The sequence below is a fragment of the Rhinatrema bivittatum genome, chromosome 4 (genome assembly GCF_901001135.1).
Source record: "Rhinatrema bivittatum chromosome 4, aRhiBiv1.1, whole genome shotgun sequence".
NCBI classification, from domain to species: domain Eukaryota; kingdom Metazoa; phylum Chordata; class Amphibia; order Gymnophiona; family Rhinatrematidae; genus Rhinatrema; species Rhinatrema bivittatum.
Genome location: NC_042618.1, coordinates 398333742 through 398358313, shown reverse-complemented (window position 1 = coordinate 398358313; position 24572 = coordinate 398333742).

Below are 24572 nucleotides of genomic sequence, written 5' to 3'. Positions count from 1 at the left end.
ATCACAGCTTGTTTTAACCCATGTGTTACAATTCCTTCTGAGAGAGAATGATTAAGGTTGTGATTGTCAGAGTGATAACACTGTGTACTTGTTTCAAGGAATTGGCTGTGATTGGGTCAGTAGGTGGGTGAGTAGCAGGCTTAATTTTAGCAATGATTTGACTGATTTCAAGATTAGAAATTCTATCAAACGTGGACCACTTAACAAGGCCATGTGAGTCATCAGGTGCTTTTATGGGAGAACAGATAGGGAATTGATTTTTTAACCAATTGATTTTATCTAAAAAGGATGTGTCATATTTATTGCAAGTGGCCTTTGAGAAGTTATAGTTTCTCGAGTTGGAGGATGATGGGTCCTTAATTAAATGTTTAACAACATCAAAGAGCAGTTTAGATTTAAATATTCCCCCATGAATCTGTTTAGCAGTAATTGCCACCACAGTGTTCTTAGCCAGATAAGTCTAAAAAGCACCTCTTGTCCATCTACTTAGCACTTTTCTGACTTATCTAGGTATGTAAGATAGCCAGATAAGTCTAAACCAAAAGTGCTATTTATCCAAATTTGTCCATCTAATAGTGGCAAAGGATTTGAATTAAGCTTGATAAATCGGAATTAAGCTGGGTGTGCACAAATGATATACTCACATATTTGTACTTTGAATTTTAAGGGGATATGTGAATAGATTGTACTCACATGCATTTTATCCCGGTAAGTCAGTTTTTACACTGTCAATTCAGGGGATTTTAAAACATGCGTGCAACAATGTGTTATGATAACGTGTGTTTTGTGGATCCTTGGGAGCTGTGGAGATGACCACGCCCATGGGGAGGAGCCCCGTGAGGAGCCACAGCACTGGGCTAGACTTGTACATACAAAACACATGAAATTCTTTATTAGACAGCTTGAAGATCTCCACCAGAGGTGACAGTAGTAAGGCAGTCTGTGGTTGTAGTCTCAGGGGCCTCGGCAGAGGGAGCCCTTCTCTCCTAGATTACATCAGGAGGTTCCGCAGCAGGTCTCCCAGTGAGGAGATACTGTGGATGAGATAGACTGAGAGTTAGAGTACTCACTAGGTGTTAGCTGTTGCTATGTGATTCCACCAGGTAAGTTGTAGAAGGTACAGGCACCGAGGCAGGGAGAGCAGGCCCTCGAGGAGCGAATGCTTGTTCCCTGTAAGGCACCTGAAATAAAGCAGAGGGCCCCCCGAGGAGTGGGTACCCAGGTTAGCAATTTCCACAAAGGGCAGAGAGAGAGCTTCCTGCGGCAGACCGGAAGTGGCAGAGTAGCGTAGATAGGAATGGATTTGAGTCTTTCCTAACTCGGGGAGCTAGCAAATGAGTGAAGGTAATATACCCGGATGGCGTGATGTCAGCATGAGGGAATGCCCTCAAGGTTCGCGCCAAGGGTGGTACAAAGACGTGGGTTGCGCGCGCGCACGCACCCTAGTAGGTACCTGGGAGGAGCAATGGCGGGAGGCTGCACCATAGCCATTCTGGGGATGCCAGAGAGGTCAGCTTGTCGATGCTGTGGTAGCCATCTTTCTCAGGTAAGCGGGAGGAGCCGTGAATAAGGTGAGGCAAACGGGGCGAAGCCGTCGAGGACCGATGGACGCAACACAATGGAATTGCCAGTTTTAGCAATTAGTCTACCAGCTCGTCCAGTCTGTCTGCAGCTCATGATGACTCTCCTGGCTCTTCAGCTCGAAGTCCTTCCATTTCACCCAGATCCTATATCCAGTCATTTTTTCACTTTGAAGATGTTTTCAATCACTTACACCAAATATTGAGCAGGAGTAAATGTTGTCAAACTGTTAACAAAGCTCTGTAGAGAAAGCTGGGAGTTAGCAATCTGTCAGAAAGCTCTGTTGTTAAAGTTGGTATTTAGCAATCTGTAGTTATTTAGAATAGTTGTGGGTGGATCCTTGGACCAGTGGCAGGAGACCATGCCCTCGGGGGAAATCCCGAGAGGGACCACTGGTCAGGCTTAGTGTAGGAGACAGACACACACTAGTTCTTTTATTAGAGAATGTGGTAAACCACCAGAGGTGGCAGTAGTGAGCTGGAAGCGCCCGTCTGGGCTGTAGTCCCTCAGGTATTGGAACAGAGATCCCAGGGTGGCTGAGCTGTAGAGAAACTAAGACAGCGAGTAGGCAGTATATGCAGAGTTCTGGAACAAGTCCTTGATGGTAACACTCACACAATAGTCTCTTAAGGCAGCCCAGGAGTTGGTATGCATTAGGCCCTCGAGGAGCGAGTACCTGGTTCCAGGAAATACTCTGAGAAATAGATACAGACTCACTGATGTTAAGCAACAAAGACTTCTTAGAAGCAATATATTAAACCACCAAAGGTGGCAGTAGTGAGCTGGAAGCGCCCGGCTGGGCTGTAGTCCCTCAGTTATTGGAATAGCGATTCCAGGGTGGCTGAGCTGTAGAGAAACTAAGACAGTGAGTAGGCAGTATATGCAGAGTTCTGGAACAAGTCCTTAATGGTAACACTCACACAATAGTCTCTTAAGGCAGCCCAGGAGATGGTATACATTAGGCCCTTGAGGAGTGAGTACCTAGACCCAGGAAAAGCTCTGAGAGATAGATGGAAACTCACAATGTTGTAAGCAGCGATGACTTCTTAGCAGAAGTGGTATTCAGGAGCAAGTCCGGGACGTGGGCCCTCAAGGAGCGAGTACCAGTTCCGGACTGCGACCTGCAAGAAAAAGAGAAGTGAGGCCCCCGAGGAGTGGGCACCTCTAGTGAAGTCCGAGGAGGCAGAGTAGCTAGGGTCGCGGAGAGCGAATCCCATCCGCAGCGACCAGGAGGAAGCAAACCCTTGCTAACTCGTCTTGTTAGCGAAAACTGAGACTTTAAATATCTGGAGCTGGTGATGTCAACTCAGGGGACGCCCCTGAGGTTCGCGCCAACACTGGTACATCAGTCGGGCCGCTCACATGCCCTTAGGCATCCGGTCAACATGGCGGCTTGCAGCGTTAAGCCGGTCCGGGAACCCCGGAGGAGGCGGCCTGGAGACGCCGCAGCAGCTAGCCTTCCATCAACCACGAAGGGAGTCGCCAACGAGGTAAGGTGGGCGGAGCAGAGACGTCAGACAGCGACGGACACAACAGTAAATATACACAAGTAGAAGACTTATGCATGTCACTTTGGCAGGTTGTAAAATAGCAATTTATGGGGTAGATTTTAAAAAGAAGTTGCATGTGCCGGCAGTTGGCCGGCACATGCAACTTCAGCCCTGGGGCTGAAGTTGCATGTGCCGGCCAACTGCCGGCGTGCGATCCCCGGCCCAGTGGCCGTGCGGAGGCCTCTGGCCATGCCACCTCCCTGCCCCTGGACCTCCCCTTTTGTAAAGCCCCGGGACTTACACACGTCCTAGGGCTTTACGCGCATCGCCAGGCCTTTTTAAAATAGGCCCGGCGTCGGTGGTATTTGACACCAGACCGTATCCGCCATATTCAACCTAATACTTCAGGCCTATGTTGGAAATTATGTCAGCAACCGGGCACATTTTTTCATATGTGGTGGGAATGTTCCAAAGTACAATCACTATGGCAGGATATCTCGCATTGGCTGACTTCCATACTTGGAGCAGTAGTTTCAATTTCTCCTTCCCAAGCATTGCTGAATAATGAATCCCCAGACCAATCGAAATTTCATAATGCCTTTATTAAGTATGTGGTGACAGCAAGAGGTGTGCCCTAGCCCGTGTATGGAAGGATCCTCAGATGCCCACCATCCGGGAGGTACAAAGGCATGTTTCACATATGCATACATTAGGGAAAATTACGGCTCATAAGCGTAAGAATATTCCTAAATTTACAAAAACTTGGCAGAGTTATGAAATCTGGTTGTCAGCCAATTCACAATAATGTTGGTTCTACATTTCATAATTTCTTGGTGACTTCTTGAGGGTGCTGACAGAACTGCCTTCTTCATACCCAGGTACCCTATCTCATACTAGACAGAAATGAGGCCCATTGACCATATTCTAAAAGGTTTTCTCCTTTGTTTATCAGCTTAACGCTAACCTTATCATGCAAATGGACTGAGTCACCATAATATTCTATACTACATCTTGATTATAAAGGGGGGGGGGGTCAGGGGTGGGAATGTGATATCCATCTACTAATGGTGCAGTTGTACTTTGTTGTGTTATGGTATTTCCACGAGTTATCATTGACTATTGTATCGATGCAATGAACATGTTGGATCTGTTGTGTTTCATGCTTATATGCTGCCAATAAAGAAAAATTACAAATAAAAAAATAAAATAAAATAGGCCCGGCGTGCATAAGGCCAGTTCCACGGGTAAATCCAGAGGATTTACATGCGTAACCTTATGAAAATCCAGCCCTATGTGTGTAAATGTTGGCCCCTGCCCAGAATGCTCCTGGCCAGCCCCTTTTTTACACACACAAGTTTACTCGCGATCCCTTATATATACACATATGTTACACTTTTTTAAATAGTATACACACGCATATGTGATATTTTATACATGCACGTGCCATTTTTTTCATGCATATAGTTTGAAAATTCATCTCTTAACGTTTTTTCCTTCTGACCAAAGAATGAACAAGGCCTGAATCAGTTCTGCAAAGGATGAATATCATTTGTTCATGTATAAATAAGAAAAACAATTTGATTTCTTTTAACATATTTTTATTTTTCACCCATCAGTTTGCTCCTGCTTCTTTGGGCTTCCAGCTCATTTGGAAATGGCCTCTGTTGGACTTATGTTGCCACAAGCCTTCATTCACACTACCCAGGGACTTTTTTCTCCCGTTTTACACCCTCCTCTCAACTCTGCCCAGCCATCACAAAGACAGTCCTTGACTAGGGGGCCATGCATCAGGACTCCTTCCAGAACTTTGCAAGCTTGGGCCCGAAGTCCAGACGCTAGGTGGTGCCATTGTACAACGGCTGGGATTTCCTCCCCCCTGCGAATAGGAAAGCTACCTTTGTAGTATCTCTAACCCTGGCTGGCCCAGAGAGCAACATTCTTCACTGGGGGAATTAAACCTAGGTCTCTTCATGGCAGTGTGCAGCACTCTCACTGAACTACCAGGCTTGCTCTTGGTTGTTTATTTTAATACAGTGTCACTACTGGGTCAGACCAAAAGTCCATCAAGCCCAGCACCTTGTTTCCAATGATGGCCATAGCCAATCCAGATTACAAAGTACCTGGCAGGATGCCAAAAGATTGATAGATTCCATGCTGCGCTTATGCCAAGGATAAGCAGTGAATGTTCACAAGTCCACCTTATTAATGGTTTATGGACTTTTCTTCCAGGAACCTGTCCAAACCTTTTTTAAAACCATCTTCACTAACAACTTTTACCACATCCTCTGGCAAAAAATTCCAGAGTTTAATTATGCATAGGGTAAAAAAAATATTTTCTCCTATTTGTCTTAAATGAATACCTAGGAAATTAATTGCATGTCCCCTTGTCTTTGTATTTTTTGAAAAAGTAAACAACCAAATCATGTTTATCCATTCCAGTCCATTCATTATTTTATAAGCCTCTATTATATCTGTTATAATTAGTGAGGTTTGGGTGAACCCTTGGACACTGTGGCAGCTGACCACGCCCACGGGGGGAAGTCCCGTGGGGGGCCACAGGTCAGGCTCAGCTTAGGACACACAAACACAGAGATTGATCTTTTATTAGACAATGTGGTGAACCCACCAGAGGTGGCAGTAGTGAGCAGCAGAAGTAGCCCAGCTGGGCTAGTATCCCTCAGGCACTGGGACAGCGACTCCTCCGGTAGCAGTGCTGTAGTGGAAGGAACTGAGAATAATGAGTACAGTGGAATGTGCACAAAGCTCCAGTATGGAAAACCCCAGGATAGGGTGAGCAGGCCCTCGAGGAGCGAGTACCTGATCCCTGAGAGCTGAGAGGCTTGAAGGTAATGTACTCACACAGCGGTTCCACGAAGGAGATGGCACTAGGGCTGGAACAGAGGCAGGCCCTCGAGGGGCAAGCACCTGGTTCCAGGGAACAGCTCTGAGGTGAAGATGATAGTACTCACTGGTGTTGAAGATAGCGAATCCTTCCAGGCAGAAGAGAAGGTAGGAGCAGGCAGCGAGTCAGGGAACATGGGCCCTTGAGGAGCGAGTACCGGTTTCCTGATAGCGACCTGGAAAGCCTGTGAGAGTGAGGCCCCCGAGAAGCGGGTACCCCGTTAGCATTAAGAGTCCAATGGAAAATTGGAGAGGCAGAGTAGCTGGGTACGGAGAGCGAATCCCATCTGTAAGATACCCCTTGCTAACTCAAAGGCTAGCAAACATCGTATGCTTTAAATATCTGGGCAACATGACATCATCACATGGGGACGCCCCTGAGGTTCGCACCAAGTAGAAAATAAGAGTGAGGGCTGCGTGGTGCGCGCACCCTAAGGTGCCAGTGGAGCATGGCGGGAGGCAGCGCCCAAGCCGGTCCGAGGACGCTGGAGAGGACGGCAGGCAGATACCACGGCAACCAGGCATCCATCCACAGCGAGAGGAGGTGCAAAGAAAGAAAGGTAAGCGGAGTGAAGCCGTCGGGAAGGGACGGTTGCAACAATATCACCTCTCAGCCATCTCTTCTCCAAGCTGAAGAATCCTAACCTATTTAGTCTTTCCTCATTAGGGGATCGTGCCATACTTTTTATTATTTTTGGTCTATTTCTGCTATATCTTTTTTTTAGATGCAGTGACCAGAACTGTACACAATACTCAAGGTACAGTTTCGCCATGGAGCAATACAGAGGCATTATAATATTCTATTGTAATGGACTCTTTGGACTTATTACAGTTAAGGCCCTGGTTTACTCCTTTAGCTAGGGACAATGAGTTTAGTAAATGGAGGGAGTACCATTCATATATATTCAATAAATCCTTTCAAAAACACTTAAAAACCTGGCTATTTAAGCAAGCTTATCAAAGAGAGTGGGGGAGTAGTGAAACCGGCGAAGTGCGAGGAAGGAACAAATGAAAATGAATATCAAACACACACCATCACAATCAATACGTGTGTAGCTGTATTTTATTCTATATTACTTTATCTTATCATCCATCACTATAAGATAAAGTGACACTTATAATGTTAGTATTGCTTTTAATTCTGAAAAAAATAAAAACACTCCAAACTGTATTGTATCACATTCCAATTATTTTCTTTTAAAAAATGATGTACCGAACAGATATGGCACTTGTGTAATTTAATGTCTCAGCATCCCTATTTTTATGTGCCTACTGTAAACCGTTGTGACAGAAGCTACTTAACGACGGTATAGAAAAGACTTAAATAAATAAATAAATAAATAAATACATACATACATACATACATACATACATACATACATACATACATAAATATACAGCCTCTCCCTTGAGGGAGCTGGGATGGCCATCCCCTTGAGATAGGATTCATAAGCAGCTCTCTCTAGAGAGACTGGAGGCAGTGCTTTGAGCTGGAGTTAGGTGGTAGTCAAAATACAACTTTTTCTAATTTGAATTTTGGGCCTACTTGAAGGATCCAGGCAAAACCCTGCCTGAAGAACCTAAGCAAGTTCAGGAGGCTGCACTTCCAGTCCACTTACAGGCTGGTTGGGCTTACCTCCGTGTTATTTTTCAGGATTAGTAATTTTATTGTATGAGTTTTTATGAGACCCCTGGGTGATGCCTGGGTTCAGGGTACAGGGAACCCTGTTCCTGGGGTGCCCATGGTAAGGAAGACCTGATCCTCTATACCCACAGCAAGGAAGGAGGTATGGTGGTGACCTGATGCAAGGACACTCTGGCGTTACCTTCCATTTGGGGCAAGGATTTTGGTTAAGAGAAGAACAGGGAAGAAGATTTTGCTGCCCTTCAAGGGGTCATCGAGAACTGCACGTCCCAGAGGGGATCCCTCTCATCAGGGATTCAATTGAGAGAGAAAAAGAAACATCAACTAACTGTGAATAAGAAACACTCAAGACTCTGAGGATGTTCACCTGGAGTCTTCAGCCCTGGGGAGAGAGAGGCTTTTGGACTCTCTGTGCATTAGACTGCGAACTTTTGACAGTATTGGAAGGGGTTTTTTCCTGCCTCACCAAAGATACCCTGCCCACTTGGGAACCTCACTTAGCCAAGCCCTAGAGGGTGAGTGCTTCCCATTTCCTGGTGTTGAGAAACCCCTGCACAGATGGAGAGGAAAAAGACTGTAATCAAAAGAGCTCCTATGGTGCTGAGGACCTATTTAGTTGTGCCATATTTAACCTACTTTATCTCCAATAAAGTATTTTCTTTTGAACAAAATCTGTGGTTCCAGCGTATTTATTGGCACTCACAGCACCCACAGTGGGGACAGAAAGAGGTACCTCTCCCCTGGGACAAAAGAGTAAGAAGGCACTCTAGACCCTGAAAGAAATATCCTTTCCTCCCCATCCAACAAAGGACTCAGGCCCTGGGGAAAAGAGAGAGTGTAAAAGCTAGCTGCGGTGATCTAGCCTCAAAGAGACTAATACATTCTTTTATGGCCCAATCAGTGGTTGGTTGCCACCTAAAGATGGGGTTACACCCTATTTTATTCTCCATTATTTTCCTAATAATTCCTAGCATTCTACTTGATTTCTTGGCCACTGCCACACACTGAGCACAGAATTTCAACATATTCTCCAAGATGATACCTAGGTCCTTTTCCTGGGTGGTGATGCCCAATATGGATCCTTGCATTGTGTAGCTATAATATACTTTGCTCTTCCCTATATGCATCATTTTGCATTTGTCCACATTAAATGCTATTTGTGATTTGGATGCCCAATCTCGCAATCTGACAATGTCCTGTTGCAATTTCTCATAATCCTCTTATGATTTAACAACTTTGAATAATTTTGTATCATCAGCAAATTTGATCACCTCACCTATCTTCTTTCTTTCGAATAAAAGGGATGCCATCTGCCCAAAACAAAAGGCTTCATTGAAGCCAGTACAGCACTTTTTTCCCAAGCAGACAATGCCATTTTGATATACAGTCATTGAAATGTATGGTTATACATCAAAATGGTGCCATTTATTTATCTACAAGCCGTTAAGCCCGTTAAAACGGGCTACATCCCTCTGTCTCTCACCTCCCCCTCTTTCTCTCTCCCCTCACTCTTCACCACCTCCTACCTCCCTCCCTCCCTCACCCACTCCTCCCCACCCTCCCTCTCCTCTCTCCTCTCACTCAGTCCCTCCCTCCCACTCAGTCTCACTCACTCCCTCCCCCCTCTCTCTCACTCAGTCCCACTCCCTCCGTCCCCTCCCTCAGTCCCACTCCCTCCCTCCCTCTCTCTCCCTCAGTCCCACTCCCTCCCTCCCCACTCAGTCCCCTCCCCCTCACTCAATCCCTCCCTCCCACTCAGTCCCTCCTCTCACTCAGTCCACTCCCTCCCCCCTCTCTCCCTCCCTCTCACTCACTCAGTCCCACTCACTCTCCCTCAGTCCCACTCCCTCCCTCCCACTCAGTCCCTCCCTCTCTCTCCGTCCCTCCCTCCCACTCTCTCTCTCCGTCCCTCCCTCCCACTCAGTCCGTCCCTCCCCCTCTCTCTCTTCTCCCTCCCTCGCTACTGGCCGCTACCGCCGTCGCCGCCGCAACCAGCGTCGCCGCCACTCGCTACCGCCGCCCACCCCACGTCGCTACACCCCGCCCACTACCGCCGTCGCTACCGCCTGCCGCTCTACCGCGTCGCCTCGCCGACCTGCCGGTACCGCCCGCCTCCTCGCTCCGCCGTCTCCTCCGCTACCCCCCGTCCGTCCGCCCTGCTCTATACCCCCGCCGCCCCGTCCTCCCGTCCGCCCCGCTGCTGCCACTGGACTGCCGCCATTGTTTTCTTTCAGACGCTTGCTCAGAGCGACGTGCTCGCCCGCACATGCGCGGTAGAGCTGGTCTCTACTGCGCATTTGCGGCACGTCGGTCAAGCTTCGTTTATCTAGTAAGATTTGATTTTATATTCTTCTTTTCAACACTCCAAAGCAGATTACATTCAGGAACTTTTGATATGTCCCTATCCCCAGAAGGCTTACAATCTATTTACTTGAGTAAATGCTTTTTAAAATCAGGCCCTAATGTGTACCTAGGTGGAAGACACCACAATCTCGGCATTTTTATTCAATGGTAGAAGAAAAAAAGATGGTGGAAGGCCTGGTCATGCACCTCCGAGCCTGGGCCTAGTCAATGGAACCTCACCTTGGGCCAAGCACTGACATCACACCTAGGCCTAGACCCAGGTCCAGACTTCAGTGACAGGACCCGGCATTGAGCTGGGTTCTGGCATTGGCCTGAGCCTAGGTCTGGGCCTCGGTGACAGGATCTGGCCTTGGACTTAGAGTTAGACCCAGGCTCAGGCCCAAGCCTTGGTGACAGGACCCAGCCTTGGTCCAAGACCCAGTGTCTGGCTTGGGCCTAGGTTCAATCCTCAGCAATGAGAACAGGTGTCAGGCCTAGGTCTAGGCTCAGGCCTCATCAATGGAACCCCAAACCAAATTTTTAAACTCTGCATACCCCTAACACCTTCCCATTTCTCTGGTGGATCCTGGAAAGGGATAAGAGGGGCCATGGTGGGAACTCCCCAGCCCCAGCACTTGACAAGGACTTCGCCATTGCTCATTCCAGTTAGGCCTCAGGGCTCAGTGCTAGGTCTAGACCTTGGCATTGGCACTGGCACTGTGACTGACCTGGAGTTAGACCCCAGGATCCAGCTCAGGACAGTAATTTAGTCCATGAAGTCTAGGCAGGGCTATAAGATGTTCCGTTTTTAGGAGATCTTATTTTTGTTTTGGTGGGGGGGGTTTATTTAAAAAAAAAATTTCATTTTGGCAAACAAAAAACATGAAAAGAACCTAATAAAAATGTGAGGAAAAAAATCCATAATGAACCGAACAAAAAATTTAGAAGCAGCACATTTCTCATTATTTCTTTTTTTAAATCATGATGAATATATTTTTACAATACTTACTATTTGGCTAAACTTGAATTTTCCCAGAAATTTGCCTTCTAGCTCATAAAATAGTGGGTCTGAATCAACCCAACAAGTTCCTTATCCATCATATCTGAAGAATGGATCCTATGTGGTTTGAAAAAGCTCATGCACTAAACACTTTTTTGTTTTTGATACTATAATAGGTACTACAACCTACAAATATTAGAGCACACTGTACTGATGGAGAAAACTGTGCTATAACCAAAATACAGTTTAAGAAGAGATGAAGGATATGGTTGTTAAAGATCCAGCTTTCTCCTTATCTTAAAAACCATCCCTGTTCTAAGAACATTCAGTTTAAAAACATATTCTAGTTTTATCCTTGGTGCGTCCTCGCAAGAGGAATGCTCTGTATATTTAAATAAGTAAGCTGTTTTATGTTAACCGTACATTTCAAACTTTGAACAAAATATTTGTGCTTGTATGAATAGCTGGAAAGGTTAAAATGTCATAACAACTTGTATTCTTTATTTTAAAAAATTGAGCTCGCCTTCACCTTTAATAACTGAATTTAAAATAACAAATTTATTATGAATTATTGGTGTACTCCAAACACGAGTCTCTAAAAACCTAAGCTAACACCAGTATAAAACAGTTATGAGGGAGCATACATTTTATTAATAGATACGAGCAGTACCAAGTTGTAGATTGGGCCTTGTCCAGATAGGACTTTTTCCCCAATCCGGGCCTATCTAAAGCATCTTTACTGAATAAGGTCCCACAACTTTTGTCCATTCTACAGTGCAGCATAATTTACACTGATATTGGTGGTCTCACACATAGAAGACTATTTGCCAGGCACCAAGCACAAGCATTACATTTGTCTTGGAAGAATGCCACTCTGAATGAATCAAAAAAAGTTAGTTTATGCAAAATGTCATTTAAATGTTACTTACTTTCAAATGAAACAAACATACTGGGACCTTCATAGGATGATTTCTGATGAGTGGAATGTACATTACTTGCCACCTTATATAAATCTTAACCTTCACTGGTACGCCATTGGTCCAAAACTTTATAAGCTGCACTCACCCATGTTTATAGAAATGCCACTAATGCACATTAGATCTGATTGGTCCATGCTGGCTCCAGTGCCACAAAGTTTATCCCAAAATGGATCTATTGTGTAGAGGGCAGTATCAGTGAAAAGGAAATTCTAGAACATGTGGTCATCTTCCCCTCTCTTTATGGCAAAAGGTAGAAATGAGCTCTGTGCAGGACGACTTTCCAGCTAATTTTTAATGCAGAATGGGCCAGATTTTCAAAAGGTTAAGCGCGCTGGGCCTATTTTCAAAAGGCCCAGCGACGCGCGTAAAGCCCCGGGACGCGTGTAAGTCCCAGGGCTTTATAAAAGGAGTGGTCCGGGGGCGGGGTGGGGGCATGGCCAGAGGCCTCTGCATGCCCACTATGTCGGGGATCGCGCAACTTACTTCAGTCCCAGGGCTGAAGTAAGTTTTGAAATAAAAAAAAGAAATCATCAACGGTAGGGGGGAAAGGGTGGGGGAGGTAAGGGAAGATGGGGTGGGGTGGTAAGGAAGTTCCCTCCCAGGCCGCTCCGATTTCGGAGAGGCCTGGGAGGGAACAGGGGAAGGCAGCGCGGCTCGGAGCAGGCTCGGCCCGAGCAAGGTGCACAATTTTGCACCTCCTTGCGCGTGCTGACCCCACTAGAACATGCGCGCGCCTGCACGTGCATGTTATAAAATTGGGCGTACATGTGTGTGCGGTGAGTAGTGCGTGCACATGTAGGCCGCGTGCGCATGTTATAAAATCTACTCTAATGTGTTCAGGAGCTGCTTGTCAGGCAACAAACATAAGAACATAATAAATTGCCATACTGGGTCAGACCACAGTCCATCAAACCCAGCATCCTGTTTCCAGCAGTGGCCAAACCCCCCCCCCCCCCGACCCACAATAATGGATGTAAAGCAGAATTCAACATTCTCCATTCAACTCACCTTACAAAAAAGATATTCTGGTTCTGGTGTCCTCTCAGTAACAGCAACTCAAACTCCTTCTACTACCAGGCTCAATTATGAAAGACAGCAGTTTACCACCAATGCATGTCCTCTTGAGAAAACACAACAAATAAGACTGATACAAACACTTACATGCTAGTAAAATATCTCATCTCGGAAACAGACACAGAACCAACCTAACATACTCCCAGGATCTGCAGTAATGCACATAAACTAATCCGCACACAGTTACACCTGTATTATGGAATGCACTCAAACAGGAGCAACCCTATCTATGAAAAAGCAACACTACAAATATTAAATCAGGCCCTTATCACCAATACACCTCCTATTAGGAAAACAGAACTAGCCAAGCAGCTATAGATCCCCACAAAGAAATAATTGTAAACTATACTAATAAGCAGAATAAATGTTTCAAAGCAGCTATGAACAGAATAACATCAAACAATTAAAAACTCATAAAAACTATTAAAAATTCTCCAAGCACCAATAAAATATTTCAAAAAAGCAGACACATCACATAATATTAAATAATTAAAATGGCAGTCAATCAAGAAAGATAAACTTAAAACGCCACCTTTACTTACCCCCTCCAGCAGCGCTCCTACTCCTGTCCTCTTCCATGCAGGCCGTAGCACACACCAGAAGCAGCCGTAGTGGCTAAGCTCTATACTCATGGTCCTCTTCCTTAGGGCCCATGACCAGTCTCTCTGTCTCTCACACACACACCATACCAGTCACACCCTCATGACCAGTTTCTGTCTCTCACACACCAATCATCTCCCAACCAGTCTTTGACACACACACACCAGTCACCTTCATGCCATACACACACATAGGCTTCCCACTCCCGTGTTCTATCTTACATATACGGGCTTCTCACTCCCATACTGTGTCTCACACACACCCACACACCCAGGTTTCTCACTGCCATGCTCACTCTCTCCACATGCAAAGGTTTCTCATTCCCATATTCACTTTCTCTCTCTTACAAACACATTCAGCAGTCTCTCTCTCATTCCCATGCTCGCTCTCTCCACATGCACAGGCTTCTCATTCCCTTAATCACTTTCTTTCACATACACACACCCCAGTCTCTCTTTCTCACACACGTCACCTTACCAACCAGTCTCTCTCTCTCATGCATGCACGCTCACACAGGCTTCCCACTCCCATGTTCTCTCTCACATATACAGGCTTCTCAGTCCCATGCTTTCTTTCACACACACACCCACAACACCAGGCTTCTTACTCCCATGCTTTCTCACATCCCCAGATTTCTCACTTCCATGCTTCTTTTCTCTCTCTCACACACACACACACACACACACACATTAGTCACCTCCCTGACCATTCTCTCACTCTCTCACACACACTCCAGTCATTTCCCTGTCCAGTCACTTTTATTGTCTCTCACATATACACACATCGCCTCTCTGACCAGTTTCTCTCAATCACACACATGCTCTCTCTCACACACTTATACATATGCTCTCAATCAAATACATGTTCTCGATTACACACATGCTCTCAATCACACACATGCTCTCATTCAAATACATGCTCTCAATCACACACACATTCTCTCACTTACAGGCTGGCTGACTTCTCTCTCATTCACTTCCTCTTCCCCCTCCCCCCCACCAGCACAAATGGTAGCTGCAGCAGCCTCCTCCAGCCCCTGCAGGCCAAGAAAGAAGAATCCCATCGGCCGTGGGAGGCTTATACTGCTGTCTGCTTTGCCGACTGCCAGCTGCTTCAATTGCTCTGGGCCACGCTATTGCTCGGGGACCGATACTGCTGCCGCCGCTACTTTTCCACGTGACACAGCTCTTTCTCCTTCCCGCGCGCTGCACTGCCTATCACTTCCTGTGCCGGGGCAGGCACAGGAAGAAGAAAAGGCTAGCCGTAGGTGCCACACAGCTCCCTCTATCAATGCTGCCGTTCCCATTGGGCTTGAACGTTCTGTTAGCCTGGTGGCAACGGCAGCAGGGAAGGAAGAGCAGCGGGAGAGACTGGGAGCATGTGACACACCTGCCGGTGCTTGGCAACACACTGGTGTGTCGCAACACACCAGTTGAGAAGCGCTGAATTAGAAGATGTAAAAGTGCACAATCAACTTTGGTAATGCACACATGCATAATATCTCTTACAAATCAGCAACCACCGTGCGTCCTTCTGAACCCCATCCCAGAACCCCTCAAGACCACTTCTTTTTCTCATTGTAAAATATACACACAATGCCAAAAATGCTCATATATTCTAGACGTTTATATAGTAGCACATGGACGCATATATGCTATTTTTAAGTGCAGAGCCTCTTTGAAAATTCACTCCTGTGTGTGTTATTTCTCTCCCCTGACCCAAACACATGTCTGGGATTCCAGCTGGAGCTCCTGCACAGATGTTTAGCCAGATTGAAGGTGGGCAGTTTTCAGACAGCCCAACATACCTGAATAAATTACAATTTGCCAAGGAAAATGACTATAGAAATTACTCTCCAATGTGTTGCCCAGCACCAATGCCTAGGCTCTAAAGCAGTGGTTCTCAACCTTTTTTCTTTCGGGACACACCTGACAGATGGTTCTCACATGCATGACACACTGAACCCATGATCGTCACGGGGCTAGATGTAAAAGTACAGTTTGCATCCATGGGAACACCCCCCCCCCCCCGACCCACAATAATGGATGTAAAGCAGAATGACGACATTCCCCATACAACTCACCCTACAAAAAAGATGTTCTGGTGTCATCTCAGTAACAGCAACTCAAACTCCTTCTACTACCAGGCTCAATAGCCCTACTTATGAAAAGACAGCAGTTTACCACCAATGCATGTCCTCTTGAGAAAACACAAATAAGACTGATACAAACACTTTCATGCTAGTAAAATATCTCACCTCAGTAACACACACAGAACCGACCTAACATACTCCCAGGATCTGCAGTTATGTACATAAACTAATCTGCACACAGTTACACCTGTATTATGGAATGCACTCAACCAGTAACAACCCTATCTATGAAAAGGCAACACTACAAATATTAAATCAGGCCCTAAACACCAATACACCTCCTATTAGGAAAACAGAACTAGCCAAGCAGCTATAGATCCCCACACAGAAATAATTGTAAAACTATACTAATAAGCAGATTAAATGTTTCAAAACAGCTATGAACAGAATAACATCCAACAATTAAAAACTCATAAAAACTATTAAAAATTCTCCAAACACCAATAAAATATTTCAAAAAAGCAGACACCACATAATATTAAATAATTAAAATGGCAGTCAATCAAGAACCATTTAACACACATTCGGACCCTAAGGCATTTTGATGAATGACCCAGTATGAGTGCTGAGACAAGTATGAGTGCTGAGACAAGGAGAATTGTGAGATGGGCTGGTTTTGATTTGCTGTGTTCTTTTCTGACATTGTAACTGTGTATTCAAAATTACTTTCTTTCTTTCTGTTTTTAAATGATACAGCACGATGTGGCTACTCACTGTAACTGTATAACACTAAAAAAGAAGAAAGTCAATCTGAGATCTGTGCATTGGGTGCAATAGTTAAACTGCAGAAGTGCAGTGTAGTTGTTGTGTCCGTTGGTTCCCGATGCCCTCTCTCTGCCCTCCTTACCTCTTTGGCGCCTCAGTCCGCGGGAAGATTGGCTGCCATGGGGTCCTTCTGCCGAAGTCCTCCGGCATCCCCGGACCAGCTAGATGCTGCAACCCGCCATGTTTCCTGGAGGCCTAGGGGCGCGCGCGCGGTGCGGCCCCAACTGAAGTACCGGTGACGGCACGAACCTCAGGGGTGTCCCCCTGAGATGACGTCACCCGCGACAGATATACAAGGTCTTAGAATTTGCTAACAGATTGAGTTAGCAAGGGTTACTCTACCTAAGCTACTCTGCCTCCTCGGACTTACCAGGGGTACCCGCTCCTCGGGGGCCTCGCTCTCTCCTTTGTTTTTCAGGTGACAGTCTGAAATCGGTTCTCGCTCCTCGAGGGCCCTTGTTCCCAGACTTGCTCCGTATATTCTCTTCAGCCTGGAAGTCATCACTGCCAACTACATCAGTGAGTTACCATCGCTCTCTCAGCGCTTTCCCTGGAACCAGGTACTCGCTCCTCGAGGGCCTATACATTCCAGCTCCTGGGCTTCTATCAGACAGTGTGTGAGTGTTACCATCAGGTTCAATACATGAACTCTGCATACCCTGCCTACTCACTATATTTCAGTTTCTCTATAGCTCAGCCTCCAGGGATCGCTGTTCCTGAGGGACTACAGCCCAGCCGGGCATTCCAGCTCATTACTGCCACCTCTGGTGGTTCAGTATACTGTCTAATAAAAGAACTAGTGTGTGTCTGTCTCCTAACACTGAGCCTGACCGGTGGTCCCTCTCGGGATCCTCCCCCGGGGGCGTGGTCGTCTGCCACTGGTCCAAGGATCCACCCACAACTCTCCTAAATAACAACAGATTGCTAACTCCTATCTGATTGCTACTCCCAACAGATAGCAGCTGCTAGCAGTAGTAACTAGAAAACACAGCAAAGAAGTCAGGTTTGAATTTTTTGCTTCTCTGAGCCTCATCTTGAGTAGAAAAAGGATTCACACTGTGAATACAGTGTGTGTATGTCATGTGCTGTTTTTCCATTAACTTTGTCATCGCTGGAAAAAAAAAAACAGGCACAGACATGCAATAGGCAGGCACTGGTGCAGCAGAGAAGCAAGCTTTTGAAGAAGAGAGTGCATTGTGGTCGCTGCCTGTATGTATATGTGTGTATGTGTTAATACCACTCTTCTTGCTGTATTGCTCTGCTTCTGTGGTTTGGGATATTAGCTGCTGTACTTTTCCTGATTTGCCCCTCTTCTGGCCTTGAAATCAGGGCTGGATTTTAGGATGGGCGAGCTGGGCAGTCACCCAGGGTGCTGTGAGCTGGAGGGTGTCCTGGATACCAACATCACCCATCCCACTGTGGCGTAGCCACGGTGGATTCTATCCCACTGTAGACAGAGAGGCCTGATGGGGTGCCATTTGGGGGGGGGGGGCATTTTTCCCCCAGGGCACCATTTGTAGTAGAGCTGGCCCTGCTTGCAATATTTTTGCCTCCTACCACTCTGTATTTGACTCAATGTTTTTGGTATCAGAATTGTTTACACATGACACAGCAATTGGCAATCCGCCATCCCAATCCAACCAACCATCAGTTTGAATCTTCCCAGCGTACTACATGTACCTTACCCATGGTTTTATGCCCTCTTGGACTTTTTCTTCAAACTTCATTTCAGATTCCCATCCCTTACAATGTTTACTGACTATTGGTTTCATCTGGTATTTAGCCTTTCATGGATTAAACCACTCATTTTTCCTTATATTAATGAACAAGCCAAGTAAGAAAAGGCCTTGTCCCAGAGAAATATAGGCCACCACTGGCCTAACTCCACCCAAGGTTTGAACCTCAGTCTGAAAGATTTGATATTGGAATGGCACTGAAGATGCAGTCTGCTGTAGAACACTTTTCCTTCACTCACCAGATAGCAGAGGAATTCATGCTGGGACCATCTCAACAGACAGAGGTGCTTTTATCTCAGTTCAGCCACAGCAAATGGGAAATCAGTCTCCAAAGCTGAGCCCCTAGCCACTTTTCCAAGTGATACCATAGGAAAACTACAGGTCCATTACAGATGACTTGCAGAGATTTTCTTATGCCTTTTCCCTGCCCAGGGATAGAAAGTTAACCAGCTTCCAGCTTCTAGATGGTTTGATTAGTTTTTTCCTCTATTCATACATGAGTCTGAGGTCTGATAGCATATCATGACCACTATGGGCTTTGTCCAGATTTTTCTCGGACTTCAGATCACTGTTTGTGATGGTGATTAGGAGGTTCTAGTAGGAGAGCACTGCTATCCATATAATTCTGACCAAAGAAAGGTACTTTCAATCGGAGAAAGTCATCTTCTTTGATCAAGTGCACACTTTCCAGAGGAACATGCATGGAGTGGTGAGGAAGAAAGGAGATATCCACTTACCTACTTACCCATCCAGATCAGCTGGATAGGTAAGTATGTTCTTATCTTATGTACTTATCTTAGTGATCAATGGAGTGTCATGGCAAGGCCAACTTCACATCCCCCTTATGCTACCATAGGAGTTTTATGCCACTGTTTTTGGTGCTATTTGCCTCGCATTTGGAAAATTCAGGTGTTTTTGTCACTGTGGGTGGCTATCTGTTCTTCTCATGGTGTTTTTGGATCTTCATGCCCCAGTTTCTGCTGTTTTGACCTTCTATCAGTGTCTTGGGGTATTTCTTGCCACTTTTAGTGCTTCTTCCCCCCCCCCCCCCCCCTGCTAGTGTCTTGGATTGCCATGCCACTGATGGTGCTGCTTTGCACTTCTTTTGGTGCATTGGGGTCTTCATGCCACTGTTGTTGGCATCCTTTGCTGCTCTTTTGGAGCCTTGGGGTATTCTTGATACTCTTGATGCTGCTTTGCTCCTCTGATAGTGCCTTGTGGCATCCTGCTTGGGCTACTCTGCTCTGTAGTGGCGCTTTGAGCAATTCATGCCACTCTTGGTGTTTTTGAGTGTTCTTCCTTCTGCTGATGATGATGATTGATTGCCTGCTAGTTTCACTAATAGGAAACCCCAATTCTGGAACCAAAATAGGATGCATTGTTTCCCCAATTGACTTTCATGGAAAAAGAATGTTACAAATAATTTTTTTTTTGTTTGAAACAAATTATAAAGGAAAATGAAATAAATTAATGAACCAATATGAAACATTTTTCCACACACATCCCTATCATGTTCTAGGTGTCCACCTTGGAATTCAGAGAATCTCCCATAGTTTATAAAATTAAAGGCGCATGATGATCATATTAAAGGTCAAAGACAACTTATTATCAAGTTAACTGCAAGGGTTCACCTGAACAAATAATGAGTTTTAAACCCATGCAGATTCTGAGTTGCTGTTCATACCATGTCTGAGCAAAAATGAATGTAATGGCACCCTCCAATCACATTACCATTAAGCCTTGGATGATTCATGCAGTTCAGATAAACAGTGTAAGTTAGTGAATGGGGGTGCTGGAATGGCTGTTCCTCTGGAAAGGTTTTTTAAACAGATCTCTACAGAGAGACTGTGGGTAGTCTCTAGGTTTGCTGACCGTTAGGAAGCAGTAGGAGCATTGTTTGAGTCTGGATTTTCAGGCCCACTTGGAGGAAACAGGCTCAACCTGCCTGGGGATCCTGAGCAGAATCAGGAAGGGATTTCTTTAAGTCCATTCACTGGCTGGTTAGGATTTCCCTCTGGGTTGATTTTTGGGTTTATCACAGTTTTTCATGGTAGGAGCCTTGTGAGACCCTTGGGTATAACCTGGGCATAGGGCATGGGAACCCTGTGACTGGAGTGCCCTTGGTAGTGAAGACCTGGTCTCTACACCCTGAATGAGGAAGGAGGTATGTTAGTGACCTGTGGCAAGGAGCAACTCCGGTATTAACTTCAGTTGAAGGGGAAAGGACTTTGGTTTGTGAGATCCAGGAGGAAGAGTTTTTGCTGCCCCTTCCTTCCTGTCTTGGAACTGTGGGTGCTGCCTGTTCCAGAGAGGATCCCTCCCATCTGGGGATCCCAAACAAGAAAGAAACAAGAGATCATCACCTAACCATAAGTAAGGACAATTTAAGACCGCTGAAAACACCAATCAGGGGTCTTCAACCCCTGGGGAGAAAGAGGATTGGATTCCTTGTTCAAAAGACTGTGTTTCACCATTTTTACAAGTTTGGGGAAAGGATTTTATTTCCTATCTATTTAAAGGATTCCTTGGCCACCTGGGAATTCTACTTATTCAAGCACTGGCGGGTAGATGTCTCTCCTACCTTGATGTAGAGATTCCTGCAGAGATAGAGGGAAAGAACTGTGACTAAAGCAAATATCTGTGGTGTTGTGGTTGAGTTAAATTGTGCCATACTACATCAAATTATCTACAAATAAAGACTTTACTTTGTACACTAAACCAATGGCTCCAGTGTGGTTATTGCCATTAACACCACAAAGTGGTACAATGCCTCTCTCCCAGGGAAAGGGAAAAGTTAAAGTCACCACCAGTACTCCGGGCCTTGGAAGGGAAACCTTCCCCCCCAACCTCCCAATCCACTCAACTAAGAATCCAGGCCTTGGGGTTTAAGAGACTGTATTTCTTTTTCCATGAAATTCAATTGGGGAAACAATGCATCCTATTTTGGTTCCAGAATTGGGGTTTCCTATTAGTGAAACTAGTCTGAGGTTCCTGCCCTGAAGATACATTAAAAATTGTTTATGGCTCCATAAGAATGCAGTCCACACCTGAGGAAATTTTACTAAGCTCACGTTATCATTTCCATCTGTATGTTATGCTCTGATCATGACTAGAGTGTCCAAAAGTTTACATTTAGCAGAATAATTGCTTTTGTTGAAGAGATTCCTGGTGCCTTATTCACCTAGTATTTGTTTGATTTTGGTTTTATTTTGAACACTGAAGTGTTTCAGCAGGTAGAGCCTTCCATTTGGATTTTGCTCACTTTGGGCCGGATTTTAAGAATTGTGCATGGGCATAGAATTGTGCGCGCAACCCGGCGCATACAAATCTATGCCCGATTTTATAACATGCGTGCGGAGCCGCGTGCATGTTATAAAATCCAGGGTCGGCGCGCACAAGGGGTGCACAATTGTGCAACTTGTGCGTGCCGAGCTGCGCAGCCTTCCTCCATTCCCTCCGAGGCCACACCGAAATTGGAGCGGCCTCGGAGGGAACTTTCCTTCCGTCCCCCCACCTTCCCCTCCCTTCCCCTACCTAACCCACCCCCCAGCCCTACCTAAACCCCCCTTACCTTTAACTTATAAGTTGTGCCTGCCTCCAGGCAGGCGTAGGTTGTGGCGCCGGCCGACAGCCAGCCCGCGATCCCGGGCACAGCGGCAAATAGCCGCTGTGCTTGGAGGCTCTGGCCCCACCCCCAGACCACCCCAGACATCCCATCCCGCCCATGCCCCGCCCTCTTTTTCAAGCCCTGGGACATATGTGCATCCCGGGGCTTGCGCACGTCGCCAAGCCTTTGCAAAATAGGTCGGCGCGCGCAGGAGCAACAGCGCATAACCCTTTGAAAATCCGCCCCTTTGTGTCCTGTTGATATTGTCTAGCCACATATCATGACTTCTATACTTTGCCTTTAGACAGCCAATCTAATGGGCTGATTCTAGGGGAGAAGGAAAGGAAGAGGGGATTAAGGTAATACATAAAGCCCAATATATGGCCAATGCATTATCTCAATAGTTAAAAAAAATCTGGCCTTAAGTCAAATTCCTTTCTCATTATCCATTTATTTGTCAACCTTTAGTTAATAGGCATTTAACTATGAAGTTTGCATGTTTGGGTTTTTCATCTTAACATTTTGTGGAAGAACTGAATCCCATTGCTTCAGTAATATAAGGCTTTCTTTACAGCATGTTACACTGCTTGTTATTCCATATGTGCATTACAGACACCACCACCTGTGACTGAGAAACGAGAGTGGAACAAAAGGCATCGCTCAGATCTGTTTTTACCATCCACCCTTCTGAACAGAAGGCTAAGTTTACAGACGTCTTTCACATGGGAAAATGAGGTTTACAGACTGTAGTTGTCCTTTGAAGTTGACCATCAATAAAAAGAAAAAGCCAGAATGTTTTCAAGACAGGGAATATATGGAAACGGGAGTGCCCTTTCGCCTTCTCTCCCCCCAAAAGTTTCTTTTAGAAAGGATTTCTGGTCTATCACTGAAAACATTTGCCAGAAGAAAGTACTCAATATTTTCTTGTAGAGCTCTTAGATTACTGGTCTTATACTGCTTTCTCTAAGTACAAAATTTGTAATCAATTATAAAGTATACCATACATTGCTAATTACTAGATAATCTGGAGTTCATAGTCTGTCTGAGTTCTTCATCTTCTTTGAAGGAACTAAGCATATATCATTTATCTATAGAGTAGGAGGGTAAAACTATCCAATGCTACTGCTCATGAACTGAGATCCTAGCCGTTCTGAGACATCTAAGCATGAACAATTGGTTGGTTCAGGGAGTTCTTCGGCTTTGAAATATCAGATGACATTATATGTAATTCTGAATATTGCTAACTTAATATTAAAAAAGTGTATCACCTGATCATAATCCTTCTTAATGGACTAATGCATAAAATTTAAAAATAAAATGAAATGCCCCTATGTGTATCAGCAGAAGGACTAAAAATCAATCTCTAAAAATATATTTATTATTTACTTGTATAAATCACCCTCTGAGCGGGGGTCCCTCCTGCAGCAGTAGCCCAGGCAGATAAGGATAAAAGTAGAGACCCGCGATGTTTCCTCGTCTTTCCTGCTGGGTTTAGTGTGAATAGGTATAAACAGGACTAAATCCACCCAGTCAGTCTGCCAGGGGTAGGGAGGGAAATTAGAGGTAAAGATTAGTAAACGATCTATATGAGGATGATAGTTAAGAAACCTCTGTAAGAAATGATTCTGAAGTAAACAATTTAACAATTTTATTGCACTTTGGTTAAAAACCAGCTGGCAGTAGATAATAAATGATTTAAGAAATTCAACATACTTAAAAACTTTTCTAACATACTTCAAACATTTTAAACTTTGGTATACTAAATACTTCATTTTGTAGCAGCAAAGTACTTTAAGACCACCTTACAAATTTTGAGGTCCATATTCAGCTGCTCTGCAGCTTGGCAAGTTAGCCAGATAAAGTTATCCGGCTAACTTTGCCTATACATTCAGTGGTGCTAGGGATGTGCATAGTTTTAAAAATTCGTTTCAGGCTTTGTTTTCGGTGAACTGCAGGAAACTTTGTTTTTCCTGCGGTTCAGGGCTTTTTTTTCATGGGCCCCCGATTTTCGGGTTAGCGCGCACTAAAGATTTAGGGGTAGATTTTTAAAAATACGCCCGCGCGTACTTTTGTTCGCGTACCAGGTGCAAACAAGAGTACGCCGGATTTTAATAGATCCAGGGTCGGCGCACGCAAGGCTGTGCAAAATCGGCAGCCTGCGCGTGCCGAGCCGCACAGCCTGCCCTCCGAGGCCGCTCCAAGGCCGAAATCAGAGCAGCCTTGGAGGGAACTTTCCTTCCACCACTGCCCCTACACCTTCCCCTCCCTTCCCCTACCTAACCCACCCCCCCCCCCAGCCCTATCTAAACCCCCCTACCTTTGTTCAAAAAGTTACACCTGCTGGCCGGCGTGTGATTCCCCGGCCCGGGAGCAGTTTCAGAGGCCTCGGCCATGCCCCTGAAATGCCCCCAGGCTGGAACCATGCCCGCAGCCATGCCCACAGATGACGTGCCGCCGCAACGCATCCCCGACACGCCCCCCCCCAGGAAAGCCCCAGGACTTACGCGCGTCCCGGGGCTTGCATGCGCCGCCAAGCTTGCGCACTAATGGGAGTTAGTGTGCATTAACCCCCGTTAGTGCGCGCTGATCCGAAATACGAATGTTTCTGAAATTTCGGAAAAATTCGTATTTCGGGTTTCATTGCCCCTGAACAATGCCTAATTAGACAATTTTGATGAAATTGTCTAATTCGGCAAAA